At 48.5% G+C, this 16,876-nt stretch overlaps 1 long non-coding RNA gene across 1 annotated transcript; it reads right to left on the bottom strand.

Annotated features, from left to right (window-relative positions):
* Window positions 1-397: 397 nt before the first annotated feature.
* Window positions 398-8,877, bottom strand: LOC149121736 (uncharacterized). The gene is made up of 2 exons (XR_016222504.1): window positions 7,743-8,877; window positions 398-2,082 (listed from the first exon to the last, which is right to left on the bottom strand). It is a non-coding gene; the product is annotated as an uncharacterized LOC149121736 (long non-coding RNA).
* Between the last annotated feature and the right edge of the window lie 7,999 nt (window positions 8,878-16,876).

Here is a 16,876-nt window from a genome sequence, read left to right as displayed (position 1 = left end):
AAGCTGGAATCGGGAGTTGGGGACGGAAATTGAACTCAAGAAGTCTAATACAGGACATAAGTGTCCTAACCAGTGTCTTTTTTTTTTTTTAAATCCATGCACAATTAACTGCTACTGCTTTTTAAAAATTTATTTAATGAATACATTTTTATATACAGTGGTTCTTTCTCTGATGCCCCCCACCCCACTCCCTTCCCGTCTCCCATTCCCTCTCCCATCTCCTTCTTCATTATGGATCATTTTTAGTATAACTTTGTATACAGAGGACCATCTCTATGCTAATCATAGATTTCAACAATTTGCCCCCATACTCATACACAACATGTAGAGTACAGTTTGGGGAGAGAATTTGCAGTCGATTCTCATATTACAATTCAATAGGGACAGAGGTCCTACCTGGGGAGCAAGTGCACAGTGACTACTGTTGTTACTTTAACAATTAACACTCTTTTTTTTTTTTTTTTTATGACATCAGTGATCATCCGAGGCTCTTGTCATGGGCTGTCAGGGCTATGGAAGCCTTTTGTGACCACTGACTGCGTCGTTATTTGGACATGGCCATCAGCAAAGAGGCTGTTCTCCTCTCCCTTGAGGGAAAAGTGTCTCCTTCTTTGATGACTCTTTCTCTAACCAGTGTCTTGACAGTCGGTGACACACCTGCCCTGAGCCATTTAGATTTTGACCCTTAACAGGTACCACCATTTACTGGAAAAAGCCAGTTAGTTAGTTGTAGTTGGAAAAGGAAGTCTCAGCTGACAGGCACATAGAGCATGTTGCTTGGTTAGGAAAGCAAAGCGGTGGCCAGTGATCAATAAATGGCCCTGGATTCAACATTAGGGATTCTTTCAGTAAAGGCTTCGTGCATCAAAGTCTGGATTTTTAACTGGGCTTCCTGGGAAGTTCTGCATGATGATGTAGATGGGGCAGATGTTTCTCCAAATTACACAGCGCCATGAGAGAACTGTTGTTTGACACAGCCAGAGCTACAGCTCAACACGAAGATAATGGGTAGCTGGTTAGACAGTGACGATGGTGGAGGGAGGTCTGTGGTAGAATGGCTGAGACCACAGGCACCAGAATGCAACGTAATGTGGGCACAGAGTGGGGGTTAAGGGAGACAGGATGTGGCCAAAAATGCATTCAACTGTCAACACAGGTCAAGTCAGTTAGAGAAGGTACAAAAAATAGGACGTGGTCTTTACAAATGATGACTCCAGCCAGACAGAAAGACTTCAAGTGTAGAGCTGCTGCTTCTGAGAACGAAACATTAGGGTTTGGAAGGTCATGTGGGTCCAGAGCCCCGAGAGAAACTCCCAAGCATCCTCAAGTTGCAGGGCTGACAGTCAACAGTGAACAAGGCAAGACAAAAAGAATCAACTGTGGTAAAAGGGTAAGCGGTGTGTGAGGCTGAAACAAAAGGATCAGGAGAAGGAAGTGTGCAGAGAGCAGGTAAATGCGCTTGCACCTTCCTGCATGATTTGAGTACATTTTATTTATTCTCCCTGAACAGCGAGATGCAAGCAATGAGAGAACCTGCGGTATGTTGAGAATCTATAGATAAAAGTAGCACAGAGAAATAAAGGGTGGCCCATGGAACCAATTGAGAGTGAACCAGCGGATGGAAGACCTCTCTCTCTCTCTCTCTGCCTCTCCTTTTCTCTCTGTGTTACTCTGCCTTTCAAATAAATAAATCTTTAAAAAAAATGGGACTTGTAATGTAGCCATTCTAAGGATGAGGTGCTGTTGCATTGTAGAGGAAATTCACAGGAGTGCCCAGGGCTGTGCCTGATGCATGCACAGCTCTCAATTCGGGCTGCTGACTTCTGAGGTCTCTCCAAGATCCTGTCATTACAGATCATAATTGTCCTGATGGTCCAATGCTGCTTTCCCTCCCCCTGGGAAGCAGTGGGGGAGGTATCGTCTGTCATTCTCACGTTTCCTTCTCCATCCGAGACAATTCATCACGAATACGTTTTGCTCTTCTTACAGTGATCTGTTCCCCTTTTCTTCCTGTAAGGCCACTGCAGAGGGTGCGATTCTTCTCATTCTTAATCACAGGAATGGCTGGGCGATGTCCACCCCCTAAGGGGAAGAAGCACATTTCATTCACTCCGTCTGGCATGAAAGGATACAAACCCGGGATCGCTCCATCAAGATCATTCAAAGTTTTCCTCTAGGTTCACCTTGGATATAGATTAGCATGTGGAGGTAGTGATAAGCATCCCAAAAAGGCAACCTAACATTTTCTCTTTCCTGTTCAGAGAGACTTCCAAGAAATCTCAACCGTCAAATCCTGTTAAAATGCATCAATCCTGTTGCTAAAAAGAAGACACGTCAAATACCTCCGCTGAACTCTATTCCTCGTTTGATTAAAATTTTCAGCTCTAATATGGTGACTTGCGGCAGAATAGAACAAGTGTATGAATCTCTTCTTTTCTTGGCTGCCAGGCAAGGATTGCCGTTTTATATGAGGGTCGTATTTCCTTGTCCTGTTCTGCAAGTGATTGAATGATGTCTTTAGAGGGAGCTGTTATTTTGAGCACCTCATGCAGATTGCAATAATTCACTGATGAAGTGTTTAGAAAAGGCAGCTGGTACATCAGAAGAGTCTTCCTTTTCCCCCCAGGGATTAGCTCTGGAAACTCACGAGGGAACAGAGAAGATTAGGGGCTGCCCCAGAGGCAAGGCAAACAAACCAAGCGTAGCCTCTTTTCTGGGAAAAAGAGCAGTCCCACGGGCAGACCTCAATCTAGCTCAGAAAACGCCCTGATTTACAGCAGTAGAGAGATCTCTGTACTTCTCATTCTGTCACACTGACATGGAAGGAGTTTTTCCAGGAGTCAATTTATTGTACCTCCCTGGCCCTAGTACCTTCACCACGCTTGCAGCAATCCTGCCGAAGTGCACAAAATAGATTTGACATTGAGTAACCCAGATAGTTTAGCTTGCCACCAACGAGCTGCTGAAGTGTTTCCACAGGACGAGTCTTGTGCAATGGGGGTTAATGACCGGAAGCTCTAACTGGATGCTGGCCTTGGGTTACAGCTGCTCTGAGCACCAGAAGGAAACCCCAATTTGTCTGATGTGCCTATCTTGTGGAGAAGCATCGGAGCACTGACAAACAGCAATCCTGAGCAAAGCTGGGGTGCGCTGCATGGAGACAGACAATGGTCACCTCCCTCTCACACACAGCTTGGCAAACACTGACAACTAGGATCTCACGATTGATCTCTTTACGGATGGTGGAAGGTACTTGTACCAACCCTGTGCAGCTAGTATTTTTTTTTAAGTAGCATCGCAAAGACATGAAGTTTTTAAAGTTTATTTTTTTAGTTTTTGGAAAGGCAGAATGATGGAGAGAGAGAGAGAGAGAGAGAGAGAGAGAGAGAGAGAGAGAGATCTTCTGTCCCATGCTTCACTCACAAATACCTGCAATAGCCGTGGTTGGGTCAGGCTGAAACTAGGCTCTAGGAATTCCACCCAGGTCTCCCACATGGGTGGCAGGAACCCAGGTACTTGGGCCATCACCTGCTGCCTCCCACGATGCACATCAGTAGGAAGCTATATTGGAAGCTGACAGTGCCTGGTCCTAGGCACTTCCAACATGGGTTGCAGGCATTCCAAACAGGGGGCTTAACTGACTGTGCCACAGGGCCTAGCCCAATATGTTTTTTTTAAAAAACTTTTATTTAACAAATATAAATTTCCAAACTACAGCTTATGGATTACAGTGGCTTCCCCCCCACCCATAACTTCCCTCCCACCTGCAACCCTCCCATCTCCTGCTCCCTCTCCCATTCCATTCACATCAAGATTCATTTTCAATTCTCTTTATATACAGAAGATCAATTTAGTATATATTGAGTAAAGATTTAAACAGTTTGTACCCACACAGAAACACAAAGTGTAAAGTACTGTTTAAGTACTAGTTATAGCATTAATTCACATTGGACAACACATTAAGGACAGAGATCCTACATGAGGAGTAAGTGCACAGTGACTCCTGTCATTGACTTAACAAATTGACACTCTTGTTTATGGCATCAGTAATCACCCTAGGCTCTTGTCATGAGTTGCCAAGGCTATGGAAGCCTTTTGAGTTCGCCGACTCTGATCTTATTTAGACAAGGTCATAGTCAAAGTGGAAGTTCTCTCCTCCCTTCAGAGAAAGGTACCTCCTTCTTTGATGGCCCCGTTCGTTCTTTCCACTGGGATCTCACTCGCAGAGATCTTTCATTTAGGGTTGTTTTTTTTTTTTTTTTTTTTTTTTTTTTTTTTTTTTTTGCCAGAGTGTCTTGGCTTTCCATGCCTAAAATACTCTCATGGGCTCTTCAGTCAGATTCAAATGCCTTAAGGGCTGATTCTGAGGCCAGAGTGCTGTTTAAGACATCTGCCATTCTATGAGTCTGCTGTCCAATACGTTTGTTTTTAAGAAGAACAGTCGAGTATGGTCGATTTGATCACCTGCATTTATCATCCACCATAACTCTTTACTGTTAGGCTTTTTGATTTATTTATAATTAAAGGCATGCATACAACTAAGTATGTGTAAAAGCCCCACTCTATGTGGATCATTGAGCAAAGCACTCTGTAGGGTATGGAGATGAAGCACATAGTCCGTGGCCCTGAGAGATTGGGGAGAGGTTGAAGGAAAGCTGAGAGACACGGATGTCAAAGCCGTAATAGAGGAAAGCAGGTGGCCAGTGTCGGGGTGCCTCTCGGGTTGCTGGGAAGGCACAGTTTGCTCCTGGCCACAGTGATCCAGGCAAACTCCGAGCAGAAACTGGTGGCAGACCTGGGGACCTTGTAGAAAAAGGACAGTTTTGAGCATCAGAGATGATTTTGTCAGAGAAAGTGATGCGAGCCAGCCCACAGAATTGTGTTCCTGCAATGAAGCTAGAAGGACAAACAAGGACCAACCAGCTCGACAACGACATACACGAACTACTAAATCTGTGTGACCTGGAAAACTAGCTTGGCCCCAGCATATGGAAGCTGGATGCTTGTTACAGTTTAGGCTATGGACCGCTGTTTAGGTGTTTGCATTGGAGAGTGACCTGATTAAAGAAATAGGTCAGGAAGATTAACCTGGTTGTACTGTGCAGGGCCCATGACACTTCTTCATCTCTTAGATGAACATGGTTGAATGAGGCCCTTACGTAATTTCCTACCACTGTGTTTTGTTTTGTCTTGTTTTGTTTTGTTTTTCCCCCAAATTTCCAATCTTATGCTCTTTCCTTTACCTTCCCAAGTCAGAGTTGACTTTTCTACTCATAAATAGAAATTCACACTTATCCATATTTCTCACTGTTAAGTTGTTCAATATATTCAATAGGGGATCCTTTTAGGTGTCTCCCTTTCTTCCTTTCTGATTTGTAGACTATGAGTGATTTTAAAATTGATGAGTTGAATTGGATTAAGATGGTGGAGTAGGGAGGGAGCTTGCTGGTCAAGTCTAGGAAAAGATAGTTTTAAAAAAGTAGAAAGAGTGCAGGCTCGGGGAAGATTTAGGGAGAAAACAGCACAGGAAACGCTTATGTAAATTGGAGGAACACAGTGGACCTACGTGGAGGGCGAAGACTTGCACAACTTAGGACCCCAGCAGCCAAGAGTCTTCACACCAGCACTGGAGAGCAAGGTGAGACCAGACTGCAGCAGCCCAAGCCACTGGTGAAAAAGCCGCAGGAAAGCCTAGTGGGAATCTAGCTTGGAGCCACGTGGGGGATAGTGTACCCGCCAAACTAGAGGAGAAAAGCAAAGGGAGTGCACATTTTCTCTCTCCCTGATCACCCTGCAAAGGCGTCCTGTAACAAGCTGACAGAGAGCAGGCCCATTTTGGACATCTGTAACAGCTGCACCAGCTTGTGTCTGCATCCAGTAACCAGCCAGGCAGAGACTCCTGAGTCTGGTGGGGAGAACAGACTGAGGTTTGGGTGCTTGTGACTGTGGGAGGCTTGTGTGCCAGGACTGTGAAAACACTGAGGCTGTGTGGGAGGAGTCAGGGTGTGGCTGGGACACTGGGCAGTCACTGTGGGAGGCTTCACAAGGCTCCCCGGTTACCTGGCCAGAGACATTTCTGGGGAATCTGAGCTTATACCGAGGACTGCACAGATCCTTTGTGTGGTTCTTGTGGCAGAGAGGATGAATAATATACTCACTGGTGTCGCTCCCCCTCTTCATGGAGGAACGACACAAAACCCTGCCTAGGCTTCATATCCGAGTCACGGCACCATTATGTCACTCCTCGTCTTCGTGGAGGAACGACACAGGACCCTGCGCTGTTCTTTCGTCTGCTCGGCCCTCCCCGGGTTTGCTGCTGGTTCTTCCCGGGTTGGCTACTGTCCCTTCCACCTCCGTGGAAGGGCAGTTCCCCCTGGCCACATTCCCCACTTCCGCAGGGGAGCGGCACTCCGCCGGCCGGCTCTCTCGGGGGCTGCACAGATGTTCCCCTTAGATGTTCCCCGTGCATGCCGTCTCTCTCCTCCTTTATAGTCCTCCTCCGCCAATCCCAACTCGGCTGCCCACACGCCGAGTACGCTGCTCTCCTCCAATCAGGAGCAAGTCCTACAGTTTATTGGTTGAACTGGAGGCAGCTGTGTAGAAGCTGTTTACTTCTCTCCCAGCGCCATATTGTGGGAGAGCAGATGCATAGAATAAGTCTTAATTCCAGTAACTCAGTCTAGTCCGGATTGCTCCCCACAGATCCCCCTTTCTTTTTATTTTTGGCGTTGATACGCGCCTGTCTTCGGTGCCCCGTGGCACACACTCTGCTCTGCTTGCTAGAGTTGCCACAGGTTCTTACAAGTCCTATCAATCAGGCAAACCGAATCCGGGTCCTCTCTTCGCCATGTTGTGAGGAGGTTTTTAGGCGCTGATGCGTGCCTGTATTCGGTGCCCTGCAGCGCATACTCTGCTCTGCCCGCAGGGGCTTACAAGCCCTAACAATCAGGCAAACCGAATCCAAGCCTTCTCATTGCCATATTGTGGGGGAGACTTATTAGTGTTGGTTCGTGCCTATCTTCGGTGACCTGCAGCTCATACTCTGGTCGAGCTGCTTGCTGGTGCTTACCGCCTTAATCAGGCAGACCAAATCCAAGCCTTCTAATTGCGGTATTGTGGGGAGGCCTTACTGATGTTAATTCGTGCCTGTCTTCGGTGACCTGCGGCGCATAAGCTGCTAGCCGCCGCAGGTGCTCATCGCCTCACTTAATCAGGCAGACCGAATCCAAGCTTTCTCATTGCCATGTTGAGGGGAGGCCTTTCTATTTCTCTATTTCTCTATCTCCGGGCATTCCTATTTCTCCCATTTTACTTCTATCTTCCAGCATTCCTATTTCTCTCATTTTACTTCTAAACTTCTGTTTCTCTTATCCCCGCGGTTTCCCGGCACCTCGCCCCGAGGCAGCTTCACGGCTCTGCGCGGCTTCCCGGCGCCTCGCCCCGCCGGCGCCCGCCCCGCGGCGGCTTCACAGCTCTGCGCGGCTTCCCGGCGCCTCGCCCCGCCAGCGCCCGCCCCGCGGCGGCTTCCCGGCTTTGCGCCGCTTCAGCCCGCGCTTCTCTCATCTGCGCGGCTCGGCTTCGCGCGCACACTCCGCGGTCTCCACGCACTTCGCGTCCGCACCACGGCCTCGCGCCAGCCCTGCGTTCCCTATCTATTCACGGCCCGTGCTCTCTCTGCACGCGGCGGCTTCCGCGAATGTTTCCGCCACCACCGGCATTCAGTCCAAGTTCCCCGGACTAACCTGGCGAATTTCAACCTGGCGGCCCACGTCTCTGCCTCTGGTTCCAGATCTTCGCCTCTTGCTCCCCGGGGTGACTTGAAGAATTCCAAGGTGGCTTATGTCTCCGCCTTGGCCTGCACTCGCGGCTTCATCCTCCCTAACATTTTTCTCTACCCGGTATGTTTCCTTAAGTTTTCTTCCAACAATATTCCTCTCATTTCTCCTGGCTACTCCCCACAGTCCGTATCCGAGTCCAAGCCTCCTCCAGGTTTCACTTTCGCTTTCAATCTCCTAACTTCCCCGCCATAGTCCGCATCCGAGTCTATGAAAGCTTTCACTTTTGCTTTCAATCCTAACTTCTTTCCCACAGTCCATATCCGAGTCTATGCCTAGGCTTTCAATAGCTTCTTCCGGCACCTAGGCTCTTTGCTAGTCTCTCTCTCCGGTATTTTCCCATTTCTTCCCTCCTAAGTTTCCTATCCGAGTCAGGTTTCCTATCCGAGTCAGGTTTCCTATCCGAGTCACGGCACCATTATGTCACTCCCCCTCTTCATGGAGGAACGACACAAAACCCTGCCTAGGCTTCATATCCGAGTCACGGCACCATTATGTCGCTCCTCGTCTTCGTGGAGGAACGACACAGGACCCTGCGCTGTTCTTTCGTCTGCTCGGCCCTCCCCGGGTTTGCTGCTGGTTCTTCCCGGGTTGGCTACTGTCCCTTCCACCTCCGTGGAAGGGCAGTTCCCCCTGGCCACATTCCCCACTTCCGCAGGGGAGCGGCACTCCGCCGGCCGGCTCTCTCGGGGGCTGCACAGATGTTCCCCTTAGATGTTCCCCGTGCATGCCGTCTCTCTCCTCCTTTATAGTCCTCCTCCGCCAATCCCAACTCGGCTGCCCACACGCCGAGTACGCTGCTCTCCTCCAATCAGGAGCAAGTCCTACAGTTTATTGGTTGAACTGGAGGCAGCTGTGCAGAAGCTGTTTACTTCTCTCCCAGCGCCATATTGTGGGAGAGCAGATGCATAGAATAAGTCTTAATTCCAGTAACTCAGTCTAGTCCGGATTGCTCCCCACAACTGGGGCTAGCGCCCAGGACTGGTCTCCTTTGAGGTGAGGAGCTCCGCTAAGTCCATACCAACAGACAAGAAGAAACCTCCCCTCTGATAAAAAATAAAAAAAAAAAATTTACTACCTCAAACCTGGGTGTGTCACCTCAGACACACCTTCACCTGGAGCACTGAACAGATCTTCCTGGCCACTCCTACCACATGCCTCAAGTTATCCTCAGACACTCCACTAATCCCATCAGACATAGTCCAAAAACAAAAGCTGCCACAGCAAAAAATCAAAGAGGAAACCAATGAGTATCTCCACAAATGCTGAATAACAAGTACACTAATCCAAGAAAGAAGAACAAGGAAGTTATCATGACATTCCCAAAAGAACATAGCACTTCAATACTAGACTGTGAAGATGATGGGACTGAAGAAATACCAGAAATGGAATTCAAAAAATCGATCATAGAATTACTTAGAAGTAATCAAAAGCAAATGCATGAACTAATGAAATCCATACATGACATGAGAGAATGTAAACTGGTAAAGCTACTACGGAAGATAGTATGGAGATACCTCAAAAATCTGAATATAGATCTGCCACATGACCCAGCCATCCCACTCCTGGGAATTTACCCAAGGGAAATGAAATAAGCAAATAAAAGAACTATCTGCACCCCCATGTTTATTGCAGCTCAATTCACAATAGCTAAGACAAAGACTCAACCTAAATGCCCATCAGCTGATCACTGGATAAAGAAATTATGGGATATATACTCTATGGAATACTACACAGTGGTAAAAAAAAAAATGAACTCCGGTCATTTGCAACAAAATGGATGAATCTGGAAAACATCATACTTAGTTAAATAAGCCATTCCCAAAGGGACAAATATTAGATGTTCTCCCTGATTTGTGATAACTAACAAGGCACCTAAAAGGAAAACTGTAGAAGTGAAATTGACACTTTGAGAAGCAATGACTTGAACAGCCTCCCTTGTCTTGGCTGTCAAGGAATAGTTTTGTTGTTGTTTTCTTTTCTTTAATTTTTTTTTGACAGTCAGAGTTAAGACAGTGAGAGAGAGAGACAGAGAGAAAGGTCTTCCTTCCGTTGGTTCACCCCCCAAATGGCTGCTACGGTTGGTGCGCTGCACCGATCTGAGTCCAGGAGCCAGGTGCCTCCCCCTGGTCTCCCACGTGGGTGCAGGGGCCCAAGCACTTGGGCCACAGCAGAGGACTAGAACCTGGGCTGCCAGCACCGCAGGAGGAGGATTAGCCAGGCGAGCCATGGCGCCAGCCTTTGTTGTTGTTATCTTAATGGAGAATGGGACTGGGAATGAGGGAGGAAGGAGGAGGCAGGGTGGGTGTGGGTGTGGAAGGATGGGTATGATGAGAAGAATCACTATATTCCTAAAGTTGCATTTATTAAATTTTTACTCATTAAAGAAATGGTTTTTTGGGGAAAAATTGATGAGTTGAGTTCCTTACTAGTCTTGGATGTTTTACACTATCTCCCAACACTCAAAGATGCACTGGAAATTAAATATTGGGTCATGTTGAAACTTTTGTGATAACCTCTAGAGACCTGATGATCAGTATTGGGGATCATTGCTCTGCATATCATCCTAAAGGGGGATAAGGTGACATTCCTGTTAAAGCCCTTTGAGTCAGTGGCCATGCTAAGATCCAAAGACTGGGCTCATCCTTGTTGGTTGCCCATGTTCATAGACAGCACAATGTGCTCTCATCACCCCGCAGAGTCTATTCCTGCCACAGACTAGGGGTGGTGTCTAGTAAGCACTCTCCTTTGGTCAGTTTCTAAGCCTTTTTGTTACAACTACTAGAAATGGGCTAACTCAATACCTTTTCACACTCCCTTTGACTTGCTCTCCTGCAGAGTGGAAAGCTAAAAACTAAATGTCCCATACTCTTTTGCAACTAGGTTTGTGTGTGTGATCTAGGTTTTTCTGAAGAGAAACCTAGAAGTGGAAGAGGGCAACAAAAGGAGGCCGCACCTCCAGGGAATCGGATCTCCAGGCGAGCAGACTGGCACAGGGGGTCTACTCTGTGGAGTACTGCTGTGGAGAGTCTCCACTCCAATTCCCAGCATCACAGAGCCTAAGCATCGCTGTGTTTTGCTAGAACAGCTTCATGGAATGGTTGAACATTTCTTCTGGAATTCTGCATTCTCTCTGGCTCTCTAGCAACCCAACTTAATATTCCTCTTATAAGTTTTGTTCGGTATCTACTAGGATGTAAAAGATCACCCTCTGCTTAAAGTAGCATGATGAATCCTGTTGCCCACAATCAAGGGTCCTGAAAGATTCAGTGTTAATTCTAGCTGACCATGGAACTTCTCCCTGGAAGCAGGATGGCCCAGCAAACTGAGGGATGGGCTAAGGAGACACAGTGGTAAATACAGGCTGTGTGTCTTCCACAAGTTAATTCGCTTTCTTTCTCTCTGATAAGCAGACAGGACTCCAAAATCCAGTAGGAAATAAAGGATGGCTCGTTTGTGAAACTCTTTGGATTGCAAATCACATCTGCTCCAATTATCCCAGCAACCAGAGGTGGATGGCACGGTGGAGGATATTGTAAGCATGTACCTGTCACAGTGGCAGCTAGGATGTCACGGGACCCCAAGAGCACAAAACAGAGTCAAGTTGAGTGTCAGAGGAGCTGGCACTTGATCAAAAGGATTTGAGGAGTTTCGCTGTAGTGCTCTGCTGTGAACATGGCCTAGCTACTCCTGGATGTCAGCTCGTCTTCCTCTGGCTGTTCAGTTGCATGTTCATCAACTGATTGCTCATCCTGGTTACTCATAGACTCCACTTTCTCATAGCTTGAGCGTGTCATAAATATTCGTGGTCATGACCCTACCTGAGGGTATCCTTCCAGCTTTAGCTCCTCTGCTTAGTGCTCAGCTTCCTCTGTGCTCCTAAGAATGAGAATCTAATTAAGCCAAGCCATTGCTTTATGCTGAACATGCGGTCACTGCTCAGACTGACCCCAACTGAAGCTGGGAGTGCAGAGAAGCAGAGATGGTAGAGCAAGATGCATGGCCCTCTTTCACAACAGAGGTTTGTCACTCCAAGATACCTCTATTCCTTTCTCTAGTGGGGCCATATGACCTGTTCTTGATGATGGGATGTGAGCAGACATTTGTGACTCTTGAAATTCAAGGCAATGGGAGCAGGTGCTGTGGCTCACTTGGTTAATCCTCTACCTTGTGGCACCGGCATCTCATATGGGCGCCGGGTTCTAGTCCCAGCTGCTCCTCTTCCAGTCCAGCTCTCTGCTGTGGCCCAGGAGGGCAGTGGAGGATGGCCCAGGTGCTTGGGCCCTTGCACCCACATGGGAGACCAGAAGGAAGCACCTGGCTCCTGGCTTCGGATAGGCGTAGCCATAGCAGCCATTTGGGGAGTGAGCCAACGGAAGGAAGACCTTTCTCTCTGTCTCTCTCTCTTACTGTCTAACTCTATCTGTCAAATAAATAATAAAAAAATTAAAAAAAAAAAAAGTCAAGGCAATGATCAAGTGGGTTTGTGTTCTAAGCTCTCCTTTCCCCTGACCATAGACAACCCAGAGGCTCTAGAAAGTAGTAGAAGCACAACACAAAGGGGTCCTGGGCCTCGGAGTCTCCCTGTGGAGGACAGCTGGGAATACTCCTACAGCACCTATAGTAGACCAGAACTGCAGGATCTCAAATATCTATTAAGCTGCTAAGAACCCAAGGTTTATCTGTTACAGCACTTGGCATTATTTTGATGCCAAGTAGCTCTAGGAAAGGTGGTTGTGTTAGTCTCCGCAGACTGCTTTAACCGAGTCGCCAGACACTGGGTAGCTTCAAAGAGCAGAAGTGCTCCTGCTCTGACAGTTCTGGAACTAGGACTCCACATTCCAGCTGTCAGCAGGGTCACCTCCACCTGAGGGCTCTTAGAGAAGAGCCCCTCCCCACCTCTCCCTGGCTGCTGGTTGTGTCTGGTGTATGTCACTCCTGTCCCTATGTCTGATGCTACATGGCCTTCATCCTTCCTGTGTCTCTACTTTGTTTCTCTCTTATAAGGACACCAGTTATTGGAGCTCAACTAGGACCTCATTCTAACTAATTACACTTGCCAAAACCCCATTCCCAAATATGGTCGCAGCTTGAGGTTCTGGGCGGAAAAGAATTTTGGAGGGATATCATTCAATTCAGTACAGTTATCTAGGTACAAAACGTGGCTCTGTGGCATGTTAAACTTCCTCACTGACAGAATTTGTAAAATTGCAAAAGAAGTGATAATCTAGCATGCGGCGGAACCTTGGAGTAGTGCATAGTTTAGGTCTTAAGAACTACTTGTTGGGTTTCATATCCCATAATGCTTCAGTCCCGGGTGCCAGTCGGTTACACTTGGAAGATCTCTGCCTTGAACGCCCACAATCCCAGCTCTATCACATTCACGTGTCCAGAAAGACCTCAGCAGATGTGACGTCTCCCTGTCCTGGGCTCGGAGGTCAGTGAGGGAATCATATGCAAAATAGTAATTTGGAGTGGACGTTTGGCACGGCAGCTAAGACATTGCGTGGGATGTCCGAATCCCTTACAGGAGGGCCATTTCAACTCCTGGCTCTTCTCTGGAGACCTGGGTGGAGCTTCAGGCTCTTGGCATCGGCCCCTGCTCTTGCAGGCATCTGGAGAGTTAACCCGCAGATCTCTGTCTGTCTGACGTCTGTTTCTCTACAATTCAAATAAGTTGAAAATAAGGTAAAGAATTTGTATAAAAAATTTAAAAATCATAAATTATGCAAATAATTATTTAAGTGGGCTTATGCTAGGTGTGTTGGAGGAGAATACAAATGCAATAGGTGGGCGGACCTAACCAGGCCTCCCCAGGCCTCCCAGGGGAGAGTCAAACCTTGAGCCACAGCCCTCGGGGAGGTTGGCCCTGTGTGTCTGTGCAGGTTGGGCACTGCACAGCGCCAGCTGAACACGGTAGGTCTGCCTCACCATGGGGAGGGACGAAGTGCAGCACGTTCAGCCGATGTGGACGTGAGTGGTGACGGTGGGGGTGGCGCCGAGGGAGGGGCATGTGACAAGGAGGCCACCCGTTACCTACACCTCCAGAACCTCAATTACCGCGCTGCGGAAACCGCGGATCGGGGGCTTCGCTTGCAGAGGGACTGTGAGGCCTCCAGGCCACGTGTGGCTACGATGCCCAGCGCAGACTGGCCTGCAGTCTCGGTTTCTATCTTGCAGTCATTCCCTGGAGGCGGGGCGAGCAGGGGTCACGGCGCGACATTTACTAACCAGCGGCGACTTCATTCACAGCTTCTACCGCCAACACTGGAGGCCCTTGCTGAAGTGTCCTTGCCTTCCAGGCAGCCTGGGGTGGGGGGAGCCAGGGCCGCTTCTGGACAAGATGGACGTGACTCCAGGCTGCAGATGACCGAAACGGGAACTGAAATGCTGACACTGTCGCTTCCACGGCAGGGCGCGCACCGCCCCCTCGCCCACACCCCTCTGATCTTATCTGCACCCCAGGCCGCACGCAGTTATCTCAGGCAGTTCTTCGCTCCTGTGCCCCTACTCTTTTACGTTTTATATTGCTTTATATTTATATTATTGTAATGTTACATTATTGTGGAAAAAAATCGATAGCATGAAATTGACCTTGGAAGCCTACAGCCCAGTGCCGCTGATGACATTGCCAACGCTGTGTGGCCAGCACCTGGATTCATGGTCAAAGGTTTTCATCTACCCAACAGAAATTCTACCCATTCTCCTTCCACCTGGAGCCTGGTGACCTCTGTCCTACTTTCTGTCTCTGCCTACTCTAGATACCTTGATGTGGTGCAATCACACGCTTGGTTCATCCAGGGAGTTGTTCAGTTTATCCTTTTTCATGGCTGGGTAATATTCCACCACACGCATACTGCACGTTTTGTTGACTTCTCTCTCTTTTGTCCTATTATTGTGTTGTGTCCTTGTATGCTCATCCCCACTAGAGTGTGAGCAGCTTAGTGACACCCAGGCTTTCTAAATGGTCCCCCACATGTGGCTGTGACCTGAGACTGTGATCTGATTTCACTCCCGAGACTGTTCCGTTACAGAGACATTGGCCTGGATTAGCCGGTGGGCCCAGTGGTTAGTGCTCACACCCTTGAGAACAGTGGTCCCTGAGAGGCAGCAGTGGAGTAGTGGCAGAGACTAGGAGGCTGAGGGGGACATGGCAGGTGGTGGCTGGCTTGAAGACAGAGGGGCCCGCATGGCAAGGGATGGGGGACGGCCGGGAGCTGAGAGTGGCTCTGATGACAGACAGCAGAGCAACGGGGACCTCCGATCTCCAGCTCAGTCCAGAATGGAATTCTGCCAAGAACCATGAACTTGGAAATGGATCTGTCCTCAGAGCCCATGTGTGAGTTCCTGGACTGGCTGACACCTTGGTGTCGGCCACACGAGACCCTGAGCAGAGAGAGTCTCCCATTGCTGGACTAGTCGGGGGCTAAAACCCAGGCAGCGACTGCAGCAGGAACCATCTGTTTGCGCGTTATTCATCTCAGTGTATCTAGTTACATTTTTGTTTTATTACTTGGAAGGCAGGTAGGGGAAGAAGAGAGAGAAAAGCAAACAGACATTGATCTTCTATCCACTGCCTGCAGCAGCCAGGGCTGGGCCAGGCCAAAGTTGGGAGGTAGGAACTCAATCCAGGTGTCTCACGTGGGTGGAGGGACCCCGCTGCTGGCACCACCTCCACTGCCTCCCAGCATGTGTGCAAGCCAGAAACCGGAATCCGGGGTGGAGCGAGGACTCCACCCGAGGGATTTTGTTACGGGATGCGGGCATCCGAAGTGGTATCTTCACCCCTGTGCCAAATGCCTGCCCTTCTTTTCCTGTTTAATCCCAAGTGTTTAGCTCAAATGCTGGCTTCCCAGTAGACACCAATGAAGTCATCCATTGAAAGTGGAAGTGGCGAGAGGAGGTGGGAAGATGAGAAAAGAATAAAGCGAAGCTGGCGCCGTGGCTTAATAGGCTAATCCTCTGCCTAGCGGCGCCGGCACACCAGGTTCTAATCCCGGTCGGGGCGCCAGATTCTGTCCCGGTTGCCCCTCTTCCAGGCCAGCTCTCTGCTGTGGCCAGGGAGTACAGTGAAGGATGGCCCAAGTGCTTGGGCCCTGCACCCCATGGGAGACCAGGAGAAGCACCTGGCTCCCGCCTTCGGATCAGCGCGGTGCACCGGCTGCAGCACACCTGCCGCGGCGAACATTGGAGGGTGAACCAACGGCAAAGGAAAACCTTTCTCTCTGTCTCTCTCTCTCACTGTCCACTCTGCCTGTCAAAAAAAAAAAAAAAAAAAAAAAAAAAAAAAAAAAGAAAGAAAGTGGAGGTGGTGAGAGGAGGTGGGAAGATGAGAAAAGGATAAAGTGAGGAAGAAAAAAGAATGGAAAATAGAGGGAGGAAAATAGAGGCAAAGATGACACAGGAGCAAGGGAGAGCATTTAAAGCGATCAAACCTGAAGAGTGCATGAAAGAACCCAGTGTAGAATCTCTGGATTCTCCTTGGCTTTCCCCTAGATGCTCGGACTTGTCAATGCCCTTTTTGGTTTTACCAGACATCCTGATTATTGAATCGTGTAGGCCAGCCGTGGGTGGAGTGTTCTATGGGCACACCTTGTGACTTAACGGGCAGACATCACAAACATGGCTTGATCTGACTCAGAGCAGTTCGGATTAAAGCCTGGCACACCTGCCCTCCGATCCCCGATGCACCTGCAGCCAGCTGTCCCCAGTCCCCCAGAGCAGTAAAAAGTCAAGGGGAATTGGGACACGAAAACACTTAGACTCTGAAGGAACTTGACAGAAATACTTGTAAATTGTTTTTTGAAATTACATGCCTTGCTCTGCTCTGCACAACCATTTATCTGGATTTCGAATAACAGAGATGCATAAGATTCTGATGCCAAAAATGTCACTTTCGGAGCCCTCATATAAATAGCAGAATAATTTCCCGGATAAAAAGTCTCTCTCTAATCTAAGCACTAGAATCCTTATAATTTCCCCACTAGAAATCCATTTCTAGTGCCGTGGTGCAGCAGGTTAAGATACCACCTGCAATGCCA

This window comes from Oryctolagus cuniculus, chromosome 16 (genome assembly GCF_051225735.1).
Source record: "Oryctolagus cuniculus isolate XC-2025 breed Fujian yellow rabbit chromosome 16, ASM5122573v1, whole genome shotgun sequence".
NCBI classification, from domain to species: domain Eukaryota; kingdom Metazoa; phylum Chordata; class Mammalia; order Lagomorpha; family Leporidae; genus Oryctolagus; species Oryctolagus cuniculus.
Note: the sequence above shows the minus strand (reverse complement) of the source record. Positions and strands in the feature narration are given on the sequence as shown.